The sequence below is a fragment of the Lissotriton vulgaris genome, chromosome 7 (genome assembly GCF_964263255.1).
Source record: "Lissotriton vulgaris chromosome 7, aLisVul1.2, whole genome shotgun sequence".
Classification (NCBI taxonomy): Eukaryota; Metazoa; Chordata; class Amphibia; order Caudata; family Salamandridae; genus Lissotriton; species Lissotriton vulgaris.
In genome coordinates this window covers 1133862136-1133879232 of record NC_141695.1, presented here as the reverse complement: position 1 = coordinate 1133879232, position 17097 = coordinate 1133862136, and positions in this window count along the sequence as shown.

The following is a 17097-nucleotide window of genomic DNA, read 5'->3' as shown; positions in this document are numbered from 1 at the left end:
GAATGTTTACAACCACTTGACAGCCAATTAGCATTGAGCGCGTGATCGGGACGGTGCGCTTATGCTACGATGCCAATCATCGCACAATCCTTGGATCCACCGCGCCCATAGATATATATGTACATTTAAATGTAATTTTCTCATAAACTACTGAACAGATTTACACCAAATAAGCAAAAGGCAGGAGTCTGAACCAAGGACTACCTCTTAGCCTGCTGGGAGTTTGACCACAGGGCCTTTGGGCAGGCCAAGCTGTGTGTCCAAACCTCTGCTGCCCACAGCCAAAGCTATGCGCCGCATGGAGTTAGCTGCCTGCAGGGAGTTGGAAGCAGGCCCTGGCTGCAACATAGGCCCTGTGGGTAACTCCACCCCATGCACAAGCAAATGCCATGCACAGCATGGGGTTGGCTGCCTATAGGGAGGAGGACACTGGGCCTGGCTGCTAGTCAGGCCCTGCAGCCAAACCCATGCCACGCACGACATAAGGCTGCATGCAGCATAAAGTTGGCTGGCTGCTGGGGGGGTTTGTGTTTGCCTCCAGGTGGGTTGGCAGGCCCTTTTGCTAACCCTCTGCTGTGAATGGCCAGAGGTCGTGCGCAGTGTGGGGTTGGCAGCCTGTAGCGGGTTTTCCACAGTGCCTGGTCGTTTCAGGGCATCTCAGGGATGGTGTCTGGAGGCCTACGGGAGAGAGACGCTTCCCCTAGTCCCAATTGCAAGGAGACCCATTCAGAGATACTGCTGGAGGCCCATTGTACAGGATTTTAGCACCCACACAGTGTTAACTCTCAGCCCACAAGCAATTCTTACACCTATCAGGCTGGAGGTGTGAGAATTGCTTGTGGGCTGATAGTTAAAACTATAGAGGCGCTAAAAAAGCCCTTGATGTATTCCAGCCACTAAGATAAAAAATAGATTAAAAGGAAATCAATACCTTGGCTTATTGCCCACCTGCCTTCTTGAAAAAAGAATATAAAAAATTAGAAAGGAAATGGAGGATAACCTAAAAAAGTCATTTTAAAATAAACTACCAGACAGCTATAAGGCATTACCATGTAAAAATGTAAAAGTCTCCGGCAGATTACTATGAAGACAAAATCAGCTAGACGTCCTATGCACCAAGGGAACTTTTTAATGTTGTTAAATCCCTTACTACTCCAAATAATGAAAGCCCCCTCCCACCCCCTATCACAGCTTGCTGCATTGGGATGGCTGCCTTTTTTAAAGAGCAAAATAACTGATATCTATTGGTCACTACAAATAATCTCTATTTTCCCACTATTGTTGTGGAAATGGACACACACAATTTCCCCCTATGTGTTTAGCATCCTTCCCCTCCATCAGCGAGAACGGCTGTCTTGCATTAATCAGCAAGGTTAATCCAGGCTTCCTACTGGACCCTACTCCTCTCCACATATTGTCTCAAGGAATGGAAGTAATTTTTCCTACTTTATTGGAACATCTCAATCTCTCTCTCTCCACTGAAGTCGTACCTTTGAAGTCAATCATGCAGTAGTTAAGCCCTTGCTAAAAAAAAACCTCACCTACACCCCACTTGTCCAGGAAATTATAGACCAATTTTCCTGCTCCCTGTGTTTGGGAAGATGTTGAAAAATATGTCAACCAAACTCTTTCGGCCTATATCAAACATCACTCAGATGGGATTCTGCCAAAACACAGCATGGAAACGGCCCGACTAAGCAGTAACGGAGGAGCGAAAAATTATGTTAATTCAGGGAGGAACCACTGCTGTCATTCTACTGGTTTTTAATTCACTACATGATACAGTTGACCATGTGATACTTACTAATAGACGGAGTGAAGCAGGAATTCAGAATCCTGCGCATAAATGGCTTACCTAATTTCTGAATGATAGATCATTCGAAATCTGTGAGCACTCCTGTTTCTCTGATGTCCTGCCACTGAAGTGTGGGGTGCCCACACTTTTTAGCATGTATTTGCTCCCTTTGGAGGATATGGTGCAGGAATTTAGACTATCAATAGTCTCTTACACCGACGACACATAACTGCTTTATCCCTCTCACCTGGTAAAAGGTCACTTTAACACCAGTTGTCCTCCTACCTAGAAAATGTGTCCAGATGGATGGTGAACTAAGCCTAAAATTGAATAGGTACAAAACAAAACAAATGATCCTTGGGAACAAACTGGCCCCTCAATCGTCGATCGATTGGCCTGAATGTTTGAGCAATCCTCTCACCCTCGCCATCCCCATAAAAAGTCTTGAAATGTGGTTAGATAATTCCCTTTCATGGATGAACTGGCAATAAAGTTTCTTGTTCCCCACTTTGGTACTCTCAGAGCGTTACATAAAATCCTAGCTCTTATCCTAAGTGTTTTCTAGAACAATTGTGGCCCAATCCTTGCTTTTGTCCCAGTTTGACTACGGCAGCTCACTTTACATAGGTTCCTCAAAATATGTCATATTGAGGCTACAGGTGGTCCACAATTCTGCTGAAAGGACTCTATAAAAGATCCCTGAATTTTCTTTGGTTAAGGAGGCTGTCGCCTCACTACATTGACATTCCATTGAAGTGAAGATAACATTCAAAACACTTTGCTTGGCATATAGAGGGGTCAACTTCAAAGGTCCCCCTATGATCAGGACTTTCTGACCCCCTACCTGCCCTCCAGGACTCTAAGGCCCACCTCAGGATGACTCCTGAAAGTTCCCAGAATTCACAAATCCCGGTAAGGTTGAAGGTCCTTCTCACATCGTTCCTATAATATGGAATTTGTTTGCCTATAGAGTTAAGAAGCCTAGACAACTAGCCTCAATTCAGAAAAATGCTAAAAGGCTTGACTCTTCCCTGATTCATTTTCTCCCTGCAGCCATTCCCCAAAGACACTTTCCGAGAAAATTGGTGTTTAAAATGACATGTTAGATTTGGTTATAATATTTTACTTTACATTTTAAAAATCTGAGAATTTCACTGAAATAAACAAAGGTTAAAGGGATGTTATAGTTAGAAGAAAATGGCAGTTAAAGTCTTACATCTTAAATTCAACTAAACACGGAAATTCACCAGTTATAGTTAACTGAAGTAACTATAACACACACCCTTGCCAGGCACTGATTATTAACTCACACATGACATCAGACATCACATGGTCTATGACATCATTGATAACATCAATGAGGCATCTGAAATGACATAATTGATGACAAAATTGGGAATTGCCAGGGAGCTAAAAAGGAACTTGGCTAGTGTTGGCGCATATGACCTTGCAAAGGATGATTTGTTGCTCAGAATAAGGGATGAAAAATGAAAGCGAGAGGGATAGGCACTTAGCGCTACAAAGAGTTAAATCACATTACATTAATGATATAGAAACAGGAATGTGTACTGAATAATATATTTGTTATGCCATTCTCTAATGGTAGAGTTGCTTTTTTATGAAATGTGGAAATATTCAATTGACTACTTTTAATTGACATTTAAGTGATCTCTTTTACAGATGAATTATTTTATATTTTCTCTTTTCTTTACCATTTTCTCACTTCCTTTTTTCTGATAACCCCGCAGATGATCATCACTAATTTATTTTAGTGTCAGCACCAAGTAGAAGAAAAAAGTTTATGGTATATCCCTCTGGAAGATAAGTTGCTAAATATGATGGCTATAACAGTGCCTTTCTGACTGGAGTATTTATAAAATTGGACTGCAGCATATGGGCTGTATGAATTGAGGTGATTGGAGCTGTGCATGGCTGCATTTACGTATGATAACTAAGTATTACTTTATGTTAAAAAAAAGCTATAAATTCACTAAAAAAACAAAGGTTATAGAACCATTATAGTTAGGCGTGATAAAAAGAACAGTTTTCGTTAAAAAAAGTATCAATTCACTGAAAAAACAAAGGTTAAAATAACGTTATAGTTAAGTGAATTTGTGAATGACAACATTAATGTTTTGAACTAAAAAACATAGAAATTCACCACTAACTCTAACTTACACCCCTGCCATGCACTGCTTCTGAGCTCACATATGATACACACATATAAGCTGCAGGTGACCTGGATAACCCACACCTGTGGAAGCTGAAAACCTTGTGCAAGGAGAGGAATCTCAGGATAGGCAACAGGGCGACCAAAGCTGATTTCCAGAGAGTACTTAGGGTTCTTAAAAAAAGCCAGGTTACCCAAAGCCACTTCTGAAAAAGAAGAAGGGGGAGAATACAACATCCCTCCATTGGAGAAAGTTGATGAAAAGAACAATTTGTCCCAAGGCAATCCTGCAAAGCCACCTTCTGTTGCTGTAAAGGGAGCACAGCCAACACCAACCAGTCTGAAAAGCCTCACAGAGAGATAGAAGAGCAAATAACAATACTGGCTCTGGAGGAAAAAACGATTGGCCCATGAGAAAAGAGAAGCGGCCCCAGAGGAGAGGAGGGGCAAGCTGGACCTAAAGCCCATAAAAGATGTTAGTAGTGAAAAAGAGGTATCTGCAGGGGTCACATGACACAAGCTTGGTCAAATGGAATTGTGCCATTTTTCGTGGTTTGGGACTACAGAGATAAGAGGTTTGCCTTCTTGGAGAGAAGATAACTCTTAGGATGAGAAAGGTGGGCACCCAGCACTAGAAACCCTTACTATAGGAGTTGTTTCTAGTCAGTGTGAGGTATAGGCTCCTAGCTATATATAAAAAATGTAGCTGGGTTTTACCCCCACATGAATGATGCCCTAGTCTGAAAATTCGGCCTAACCCCAGAGGAGTATGTGAAGAAATTAGGGGATGCCCACAAAGACTCACACCAGTCCTGGGTAGACATTGTGGATATATCAGTAAAGGCAGCAGAAGGTTGGTTAAAGGGCAATGCAGTTAAAACATATGATGGCAACAGAGCACATTTTAACTAATTGGACTTCAGCGAAGTTCTACTGGCATGTAGTAAATTCTAGGCTTTCTAGCCCAAGAGAGCTGAGTAAGAAAGCTGATGGGTAGGTATGCACTAGAATGCTCAAGAAGTCTCTGGGAGTGATCTTGAGAAATGGGGTCTGGAGCTCGACATGGGAAAGAGGGGAAGACTAATGGCAACAAGAAGGCCTGCAAAAGTCTGCCAAAGAGGTGTAGTCCTGTGACCATCCAAGTTCAAGGGGAAGGGGTATCAGGGAAATAATTTTGACCCTTCCAGGGTTGGAGTGTCAGTAGTGTAGGCACAAGAGAGGAGCTCCTATTTGTCAAAAGATTCCCCTAAAAGTAGGCAATCATCAGCAATTGCTAGTATAGGGACTGGGATGGAAGTTTGCACTGAACGGCACTTCAGGAGAGTCAAGGGAGCCTGGAGCCTAGAATAATGGTTCAGGCCCCTACCAACAAGAGGAAGTACAAAACCCCTGGAAAACCAGACTCCCAAGTTCCCAGGGCCCAGAAGGAGTCCGTTCTTGGGGGAGGGTCTGGGACCTAAAGCCGAAATGGCCCACCAGAGACCTGCTAGTGTTTGCAGAATTGCAAGGGCCAGGTGAACCCAACTGGGAGGAGTTTTGCCAAGGGGAGAAGACTTGTCCTACTCTTGAGGACCTTCAGCAGCAGGCTGGAGTTCAACAGAAAGGGGATGTTAGTAGACTCCACATGGTCTATTAGGAGGATAGTGTTTTTATAGAGAGGCAAAGGACCCCCAAACCTGAAGTAACTCAAAGACTGATAGCCCTAACAACAGTACAAGGTATTCCTTCTCAATTTGGCCCATGACATTCATTTGGCTGTGCATCTAGCGCAGACCAAGACCTGGACTAGGTTAGTCAACCATTTCTACTGGCTCCAGATGTCAGAGTAAGTGAAGGATTTCTGTCACTCCTGCTACCCCTGTCAAGTCAGTGGCAAGACAAGGGCACTGCCAAGGGGTCCATTAATTCCCCTATCTGTGGTTGGGACACTTTTTGAGAGGTTGGGGATTGATACTGTGGGTCCCCTACAGTCTCCAACTGACTGCTTCTGGCAACAGGTTCATCCCGATGGTGTTGGACCATACCACTAGATCTCCCATGTCAATACGCTTTAGAACAGTGACAGCACCCACATTGACCCGAGCCATACTTGGTGTCTTCACTGCAGTAGAGTTTCCTAAGGAAGTAGTATCGGATAAGGGACCAAACTTCATGTCTGCTTACCTGAAGGCAATGTGGGATGAGTGTAGGGCAATCTACAAGTTTACCACCCCTTATCACCCCCAGACCAATGGTTTAGGTGAGACATGTAGACACTGATGACAGCTTACCTATTGAGAGACAAATCTACAGGTTGTCTGATGAGGTAAAGGTGTTTATCAAAGATGAAGTTGCTAAGATGTGGGAGCTGGGGGTGACTGGGCCTTTTAGAACCCCTTAGTCCAGTTAGTGATGCTGGTACTCAGACCTAACACAAAAGATGAGAGACCAGAGTGAAGGGTTTGTGTTAATTACAGAGTCCTCACTGCAGTAAACAAAACTGATGATTACCCCATCCCAAGAGCTGATGAACTCATGGATAAACTTGAGGCTGCCAAATACCTGAGCACCTTTGACCTCACTTTAGGGTATTGGTAACAGAGGAAGCCTAAGAGAGGCCTGCATTGTCTACCCCAGAGGGCTACTTTTAGTTGTGTGATGGACTTTGGTGTGAGGAATGCCCTTGCCACCTTCCTATGGTTGGTGAGCAGAGTTCTGTCTGGGCTGGAGGCATTAAGTAAAGCTTATCTCGATGATATTGTTGTATTTAGCTCCACCTGGCAGGACTACCTCACTCAACAGAAGGAAGCGCTTCAGGCCGAGGGGAAGACAGGCAAGCAAGTGCCAAATATGGAATGGGACTCTTATGTACCTAAGCCGCCTTGTAGGTAGAGGCCAAGTACAATCTGACAGTGCCAAACCCGGGTCACAGCCTTTCTTGGCCTGACTGGGCACTCAAGGACGTTTGTAAAAGGGCATGGCACTATTGGACTTTGAGATAACTCACCTCTAAGAAACAGCCTAAGAACGTTATTTGGACTCTAGAGGGTCAGGAGGCATTTGACACTCAAAGAAGCAATGACCTTAGCACCTGTCCTGAAAATCATCTGACTATAGTAGAGAGTTCATTGTCCAGGCAGATGCTTCTGAACATGGGATGGGGCAGTGTTGGCAAAAGTAAATTATGAGGGCCCGGATCAATCAGTTGTTTTTATTAATAGGTGAATCCTCCCCAGACAGCAGTGTTGGACTGCAATTGAGAGGGAAGCTTTTGCTGTAGTTTGGCCCCTGAAGAAACTCAGGTGAGAGTTCAAACTGACCGCAGGCCTCTAAGGTGCCTATTGCCGATGAGAGGGAAAATCCCCAAACTGTTGAGGCTGTTCATCTCCCTTCCTACAGTTTATGAACTTTACAGTGGAACACAGGCCAGGGAATAACCATGCCGATGCATATAGCCTCTCCAGATTTTCCCTCTTAGATGATGAGACCTACCAGGGTGTGGGTTAGTGTCTTGTCACCTTTCATCTGGAGGGGACCATGTAAGAAAGTGTCTTTTTTTGTTTGAGCAAACCTCAAATGTTTCCACTGATGCTGCTGGTTCCCTGCAGATGAAGCCCCCTTACATATTCTCTGACCCCCTCAAAGTGAATATACAATTTACCAATCCCTGATTGTCTTCTTCAACTTACTGTGAGAAAAGTGGTGTATTATGTGGTGTGGTTGTCTAAGCTCACCATACAATGCACTCACAATACTGACTTACATACGGTCAGGCTCATTTGTAAAACCTGCAGCTCATACCTGAGTACATGTCGCTTCAAACAATCAGATTTAAACAAAGGACTAGTGTAAATAATTTAGAAGTGCCAAAACAATGAAATACGAATTTCACACAACGCAAAAGAAATCTGACACCAACTTATTAAAATAGATTTTGTCTTTATGAATTGTTAGACACTAAAATGAACAATATTGACTGGAGGGTTCTGGAGATATAGATTTTTAAGTAAAACGTAAATCACCATTTTTCATTAAATGTAAACAAGCGGATGGGTGGCTAATTATGCTGGACGTACCTCAGGACTGTGCCCAAAGCTCTGACCCAATGAAGAAGGGTTCCAACATCTTGGATTTGGAAAGAGAGATGTACTGTGGGATTTTTAAGTGCCAACCCCACAGGAAGTGATGCAAGAGTGGGTAGGCTAGCCCCATGGGAATTGTAGCTCCATTGTCTAAGGAGATTCTTATATTGGAAATTTTATTTTACTCTAGTTCTTTCTTTGAAATACAAAGTACTTTAAAATATTTAGAAAACAGTAACTTTCCCAGCTCAGGTGTTTTACATATGGTATATTTTGTGAGCAATAATTATGTATCTCAAAAACACACTTTTATTTTATTTAAAATGTGCATACGTTCCTTAATCAAAATACTCCATGATACTAATGGGGGTTTGTCATGATAAATATTTAATCAGGATTCCATTAATAACATGCAATTAAATAAAGTAGCATTTGCTTACGTTTACCCTCATGTACTGTCGAAAAACGTTGATCATTTAATATTTTCATGTGTCTTCTCCAATAATTTTAAAAACATACTGACAAAAATGTTGTACTTTGCCTCACAAAAGTAATGAAATGCAATTCTAAATATATTTTAAGTAATTGATTTATATATGAAAACACATATTTTATGTGGAAACAAGACTGCATGTTGTGTAAAACAAGATATTCTGCTACTTTCAGTAACTTTGTGTCATAGTGATGTTCCTTAGGTGTGACATGGGTGTTACATTGCTGCATCCAAGGTTTGAAATTGCAATGTGTATCCAATAAAAAATTCCCACAACTTACAATCTGACTAATAGCCATGTTTAACAGACTTTTTATGTAACTTAATTCATATATGGTTTGTTCAATGTTGTCTCTTTGCAGATTACAGACAGGATGTCCCTCTTATTACAAATTCCTCTCTTACTGCACTTATAATACCATTTATATAAGTTTTCAAACATTTCTGAGGCAGGGTCTTTAGGCAGTAATATCAAACAGGAATTATTCTTGTTTTCAGAAAAGAAAACCTACCTGACATAAACAGTTTAATTTAAAATAGGAATCTTTTAATTCGTTTTTTCAAAAACTAAGAGCCTGATTTAGATCTTGCTGGATGATTACTCCATCACAATGGTGATGGATATCATTTCCATCGAACTATACATCCTATAATATCCTATGGTATTTATATCTCGGCGGATAGGATATCCGTCACCGTTGTAATGGAGTAATCTGTATGCCAAGATCAAAATCAGGCCCTAAATTGGTTGCCACATGTGTATGTTCACCCCTGTGATAGTTGTATGATTTATGGCAAAACACTTTCCAGCCAACATATGGTTGATTGTTATTTGTATGCTATTTTGTGAAAAGTTGGTCAAAAATCTATACATTTTGATAATCTGTACATACTTACATAATCTGGTTGTATGCTTAGTATTATTAAAGTGGCTATACTTGTATCATAATATCAAGAGTACATATTTAGGTGGTATATTTATTATTACTATAAGATGATACGTTTATGTGGCCACATGTATACATATAAAAAAAATCATTATTGAAATGGTCTTAACTGTACTGTACTTTTTGCTGCTGCCAATAAAGCTGCCTATGGTTTACTATCCGTTTACTTCTAATCATCATATTGTATATGCTTAAATATTCAAGGCTCACACTTCCAGTTAATTGGTTGTAGGCACATCAAAAAGATGTTACCATGTAAACATTAATTCTATGGCCCTTGACCTGTCTTTTTAGTATTATTTTTGGTACTAGACTATTTGTTAAAAAAAGTAATAGAAAATGGTACACTGAACCTATGTGCGGAGTTTTACCTTTGCCTGTACAATACATATGTGTGAGGATAGGTTTTCAGTGATTGCAGAGTCTCCGCACACGTAAGTACACGTTGTTTCTCTAAACGTGGGAGGGAATGGTGAGCGGATAGAAAAAGGGGCAAACTTACTACTAAAGGGAAAGGGTTTATGGTAGAATAAAAGCAGTATCAGTATACACAGGGAAAGTTTTATATTATGACATTAATCAGCCACAAAAAAGAGTAAGCCAATTGCTATTCACAGGGGTAGGAGAAATGTAACTCAGTCTTTTCCTTATTTTCCACTGTGTTTTTTTCAAATACTACAACATTTTCACAATTGTAAGTTACTTACCTTTGTGATTTGGGGGCCATATCCTAGGTGATGTCAAATGTGTGTTGCTAGCATATGCATAAACATTATAATTAATATTTCCTTTAAAAAGAGCTAACCTATAAGATTATATAACTCTGATATCTGAATGTGAGGTACTTGTGTAATGTGAACATTTATAAAGATTTTCTTTCCCTTCCATATTTTGACATTTTCACGTTTGTTTTGCTGTTTATTTCACATATGGCTTCTTGATCAAGAAAAGCTTATGCAGGTTTGGGGGCGAATTTAGTCTCAAGAATAGATGAGGTAATGTGCCCCTTGCATAATCAAATTTGTTATGAAATTGAGCATCATTAAAGAAGTCCTAAGATCCAAAAAGGCACCAGATAAGGGAAAGTTACAACCCATGAAGGTTTATTAGTTAATTTGACAGTGTAATACAGAAAGCAAAAATAATAGTTTGTCAAAATGCATAGTAAATCAATATTGGGAATGAGCATATGGATCAATTAAATATACCAAGGGGTCTGACATTAGTCAAGTGTCAGAGCCAAATATTCTAAGCCAGAGACACATTAGGAAACATCACTGCCTAAAGGCAGGGAAAATCAGACCTGGCTCACCTCTAAAAAGAACCTTTAAATAGAAAAATGCATAGCAAAAATCAGCATAAGGTGGTTTTCTGGCAGAATATCAAGAACAAAAATATTGTGAAGCCAATATGTTGTAACAAAAATATTGAGGATAATATTATCAAGAAGGTAAGTGTAAATAGGTAAGTATAGATTTACTGGCATATTTATGAAGGTTTTGCATTGCCCTTGCACCACTCACGGGGTCACGAGAATGGTGCAAAATGTAAGTTGGATTGATCAAGCCATGCAAGGTCACCTTCCATGGCCCTACATGGCTTGATGAATCCAGAGGAATGCAACACAGTGCAAAATGTTGCTTTGTGTTACCCTGCCCTGGGAAGCCATTCCATTAGTGTAGCATGCGTGTTCTCATGCATCCAACCATGGATTTTGGTGCATTCCCAGATTTACCTACACTGGTTAAACGTGGAAATGCATCAGAATGCTAAGCCTTCCCATGGGAGGTGTAAAGAGGAGAAATGTCTTTCTTTTTCTTCATTAGTTTCTCTTTCTATATGTGCTGCATTTTGCAGCATACATAGAAACTAGAAAATGCCTGTCAGGGTTGTTTTTGTGCAGGAAGGTGTCCCTTCCTGCACAAAAACAATCCTGCTTATAACGCAGTCACCCTTGCACCATGATGCAAGGCGGCCTGCATTGGCGGTAGGCAGCATATTCTGCATCAACACTGGGAAATGACAGGAATGCGCCATATAATGTTGCGTGCTGCGCATTCCTGCCCTTTCCCTATCATGTAGCACAGCAAGATGACTTGCTGTGCTGGTTGATATTTTCATAAATATGGCTGTTATTGTTATTACCTTCACATCCATGCATCTTCAAGATATATATCTAGACTTTGTGTTTGGATTGGAGGTTTAACACCATCGCTGCTAATGGTTTTCCCCTCCTGTGCTGATTGATTGGTAAATCCCATTGTTCATGACGAGCTCAGCTCGTCATCAGCACAGCTCAACCGTGCCTCATGACGAGCTGAGCTCGTCATGAGCATCGAAGGGGTTAAGAATGCTCCCACCAGGCGTGCGCAAACACAAGTTTCCTTGCTTGCGCTGGTGCAGGCAGGGAAGCTACTGTGTCCCTGGGGCGGGATCCCTGGAAGACAGTGGGCCTGGTAGCAGTCTGGAACCGCCCGACCTTAGGTCGGCGGTTCCAACCGGGGTATTACGATGTGACAGGTCGCAAACATGCATTTAACAATGAAATCTTGTGTGGCGGGCAGAAAAGGCCCGCTACACAAGCTTCCTTTGTAAAATGCATGTTTGAAAACATTCCTGCACCCTGTGACAGACACTTCATGGTGGCCTGCCACACGGTGCAGGGTTATTTTGGTGCCCCTATAGGGGAGGGTTTAGGGGAAGGGGGCCCAGCTAAGAGCCACCAAAAACACTTTCTGACAGCCTTTCCATGTCCAAAAGGCTGACGTGAATGGGCCTTTGGAAACTGTCATCATAATCCTGATGTCAGAGCCAAGCCTGGCTCTGCTGTCATTAGAGGATTATGGTGTTTTCCGAAGCACTGACAGGCTCCTTGAGCTCATGGGAAACGCTCCAGACAGTCCCTCCGCCTGATGCCTCCATCCGCCATATCATTATGTGGCAGACGGAGATCAATGTCAGTCGGTTGTGGTCCACCCGACATCGTAATTGGGCCCAGTATGTGAGCCGATCCCATGGGATAGAGTGCCCAGAAACATAAATGACTTGGTGGGGGCACATGGCCCCTTCCCTTTTAAAACATTTATCAGCCTTTGGGAAAAGAAGTCCCTGAGGCCTTTTAAAGGCTCGGGAAGGGAGGTTGTGTGGTCCTTTCTCCTTTTTTTCAAGTGTGGCCTTGGATTGGGTTCCCTGGGGCCTCTACTGTCTAAGAGAGGCCCTGAAATTATGTAAAGTGACCCCAGGAGATGGTGTCCCTGGTGACTTTCAAGGCTTAGGTTGGGAGGCTGCATTGCCCGTCTCCCCTTTTGTGCCGTTCAATATTGGCTCGAAAAGGGGGGCTGTGTGCCCCCTTCTCTCAATTAAACAATGCGGCCCAGGGCTACCATTATTTCTTTTTTACGTTCTTGCGGAAGTCTAGCAGGATTGCAGTAAAAGATGCCATTTTAAAAAAAAAGTTTGACCTGGGGGCTAGGGCAAAATCTGATATTGCTGGCAGCCAATCAGAGCACCTACTCCTGCGGGAGGGAATTGACCCTAGGAAAATAGAGCTTCCTGGACCAATCAGAACACTTCCATTTTTTATTGGCTCTCCTGCAAGAGTCTCTTGAGCCTCCTGTGGACCCAACCATCCAGATATACAATTTTTTTGTATCTTAATTTCTCAAAAACTACTAAACGGATTTACACCAAATCACGAAAAGGACAATCTGTGGACCATGATCTAGTTTCCTACTAAGTTTGGTGTAATTCTATTTAGCAATTTTTGCTGCAGTACTTCTTAAAGATGTCTACAGAAAATGAATGGGGATTTTGCATTTTGCGACCCCCTTTTTTTCTCAGCCCCCGCTTGATAGTGTACCCCAAAACTTTCCTTGCACAAACTAATCAAAAAGTAGCACCTTTTATCAAAGTTTTGTGGAGATTCCTTAAATGGGGCTAAAGTTATTAGCAACACAAAAAATGCTTTTCCTATGGAACAGCCAACCTAACTACACCTACCCAACTGAGTAAGAGATATGTTTGTGTGTGTGCATGTGTGTGGGTGTGTGATATGCATATGGGTTAAGCATTGTAAAGATTTGCTTACTTATAGAAACATACCTTCACAAGATTTGTGTTCACGATATTCTTATGACAGTATTTTGGCTACACAATATTTTCGCTTTGATAATTTGGTCACTCACCAAATGAATATTAATACAACCTTTTTTTGAACTATTATTATTAGATGTGTCAGTACAAATCTCTTTACCTAAAAACACTGACAAATTCATATTATGATTAAGGGGCCCTGTTTCCGTTTTTACATATTTTTACAGATAAATACTGTTAGGGGGATGATCCCCGGGTACGGCTCGGGTTACGACATTTACCTATGATTAGGGGAACACCAACACCCGACAATTTTCCCTTCGAGAGAGGAACAACCAGAAACAAAGTGCATGGTAGTACATCACGTAGGTCAGCCACACCTACCACTCGTCTCTTGCCACAGCGAGGCGAGAGGGTGGAAAAAGGTGGAGCTCACCCCGGAACTAGTGGTTTACAACCACTGAAAAGGGACATTGACCAGGGAGGATGGTCTTGGACCCGAGGAGGAGTTGGGAGTCAAGTGCAGAGACGAGAGGACTGGAGAAGCGAGAAGAGGAACGAAGCCGGAGTGGAAGAAGCCGAAGACGGGAACGGAACCGAAACGGAGGAACCAGAAGACTGCTGGAGTGAAGAGTGGTGGTGTCCACCGGAGGAGGTTGTGGAGTGGCTGCAACTCAGGAGAGTTGCGGCGGGCCGGTGAGTGACTGGGCTCAAGGGGAAGCATGGGTGGACATTCGGGAGGAGGGTAGACGACTGTTGTGGGGCGGGTAGAAGGGGGTCTTGTTTTGATAACGGGCACAAACTCCCTTTATTTGAGACGGATATCCCTGCACATTCTTTTGCCTTAATTAAGTATGTTTTCTGAACCCGCTCACACGATACTTAGACAGGATTCTCCCAGCTTCCTTGAGCGTGTAAAAGGCAAAGCATTGGTCTGACAGGAACCAGCTCGCCACCTCTAAAATTCCGAGAAATGCTTGGGCGAACACATTACTTTCTAAAACGCTACAGAGAGCACATGATAACACTGATGATGGTGAAGGTGATGGGTAGAATAACTCTGATGGCTACCATTTTCTCCCTCTCCCTCTATAAGCCTCCGGTAGGAATCAACAGCGACGGACGAGCCAAGGCAGACACCGTTGAGCAGCAGTTCAGAGGAGGAAGAAGAGGAGCAGACTCTGTTCAGTTTCCCAACTAAGACAGAAGACTCATTATCCGAAGGACGAAGAGAGACCATCCCTGTAGTAAAACCTAAGAGCATCCTTCCTGGCAATAAAACTCTATCACTTAGAAAGTATATTCAGCCTCCGCGTCTGAATAGCCGACCTGCCCTCCCTCAAATACAGACAGAAATAATGTGTTTTCTGTCTGCATTTATCTTTAAAAATGGGTTAAATACAGACAATTGTGCTGCTTTTTAGTGAGTCTCCGTGCTATCTTTCATGCATTATAACCCAACTGCTGAGCAAATGGACAACAATGGAAATTAAAAAACAGGAGGAAATTTCTTTAAATAATGGCGTATGTCAATATACATTTGTGGTATAATGCTAGTATTTACCAGTGGATGTATAGTTATGTAATATTTGGTAGCTTATATAGCAAAAACAAGACAGACATCAAAGTATTTGTGTGCGTCAATCAGTTAAATATATATGGAAAAGTACAGTTTTACACCTTCATTTATATGCAGGGCACAAAATAAATATAAATAAATACAAATAAAATGGCCAAAAAAATATGGATAAATACAGACTGAATTGTTCCAAAAATAAATACCATAAAACCAGGAGCCCTAATTATGATTAGACCTACAGTGGCACAGGTGCAATATCCTTGAATTTATTACATTTAAAAAAGTAAAAAAGTCCACAAGAGTTCTTCAAGAATAGCAGTCCTACTCTAAATGATTATTCAATCATCACAATTCCACTTTTCTTTATTTATAATACAATTTCTATCGTTTTCATCTTTTTGCATTGCGAGTCTTTCAAATCCTTCATCTCATCATAAATTCAAACCTTTATGTTCTCCATCTCTTCCATTTTAACATCACATCTTTTCCTTTTATTTGATAATGTTGTTGATACACTCTTTACACACACCCACAATTTGAATCCCATTTAAAGAAAATTACCTGAAGACATTTTAGCAAATGAATGAGCTCAATTATATTTAAAGAAATAATAATTATTGGTTAATATTTTCCTAAGAAAAGCCTCCCATACTATCAAAACATTCACAAACCTACACAAAACCATTTCCAACCTGAATGAACCACACACCAACTGATTCCCATAACACACATTCTTCAAGAGCCTTTGCCTCATGCAAAATATTAGGTTATTTAGTTATTTACTTATTTAAGAGTCTTATATAGCGCTGGAAAGACCCGAAGGTATCAGATCGAGTTACAACATTTATCATGATGCAATCGGACACACATTATTTCAATAAGTAGCATTGTCTCATGTTAAATCATGTTAAGGCTTGAAGGGGCTCATAGGAGTGAATCAAAAGGTGGGCAATATACATGCCTTCTTGTTGAAGTGTCTATATTCCTCGCCCGGTGAGATTCCTGTGGCAGAGGAGTTCTGTCTCGATGGGTGGAAGCAATCAATTTGGAAGAGTTCGGGTGAAGAAGGGGTCTTTGAACTGGTTTTTGGAGTTTATGAAGAAGGGGTTAGTCCTGATATGGACTGGGATTGAGTTCCAAATTTTAGGCGCATTTCCAGAGGAGCGTGATAAGGTTTTTGTTTGTGAGTTTTGGGATGAGTAGTGTGTTAGTGCTCCTGAGATTCCTTGTCTGGCCTGCCTTTTTGAGTTTGGAAGACAGGTGGGCAGGTTTACCTGTGTGAAGAGCTTTGTGTGTGAGCCATGCAGTTCAGAAGTTGGAACACTCTTCAATTGGGAGCGCTTTTAGTTCTCTTAGAGAGGGAGAGATGTGGTTGTATTTCTTCACTCCGGTCACTATACTGGCAGCTGCATTTAGAATTGTTCTGACAGGAGCTAAGTGAGATTTTCCGGTGCCTGGGAGGGTTGCATTCCCGTAGTCCAATCTGGACAGAACCAAAGATTTTGTGGCCTGTTTAAGGTCTTTGGGAGGGATGAAGGGTTTGATTTTGTTGAGTAATTTTAGATTGTAGAATGCTTTCTTTGCAGTGCTCTTAATATGTTTGCTCATGTTTAGACGGGGGTCCAGTGTGATTCCCAGGGATTTTATAGAGTCGGCCAGGGTAAGATGGCAATTAAGAGCATTAACGGATTTTATCTATTCTGTGACTTGATGGGTCTGCTCTTTGTTGGATATGAGAAGGATTTCCTTCTTATCCTGGTTGAGTTTTAGGTGGTTCTGAGTTAGACTTCCCTTAGAGTGTCATTTAGTCTCTGTATGTCTCCAATTGACGATGTTTCTAGGTAGATCTGGGTATCGACTGCATAGAAGTGGGAGAGGATGTTGGCTTTTTTTAGTATGGCCATGAAGGGCTCCATATAGATGTTGAACAGTGATGGAGAGAGAACTGATCCATGTGGGA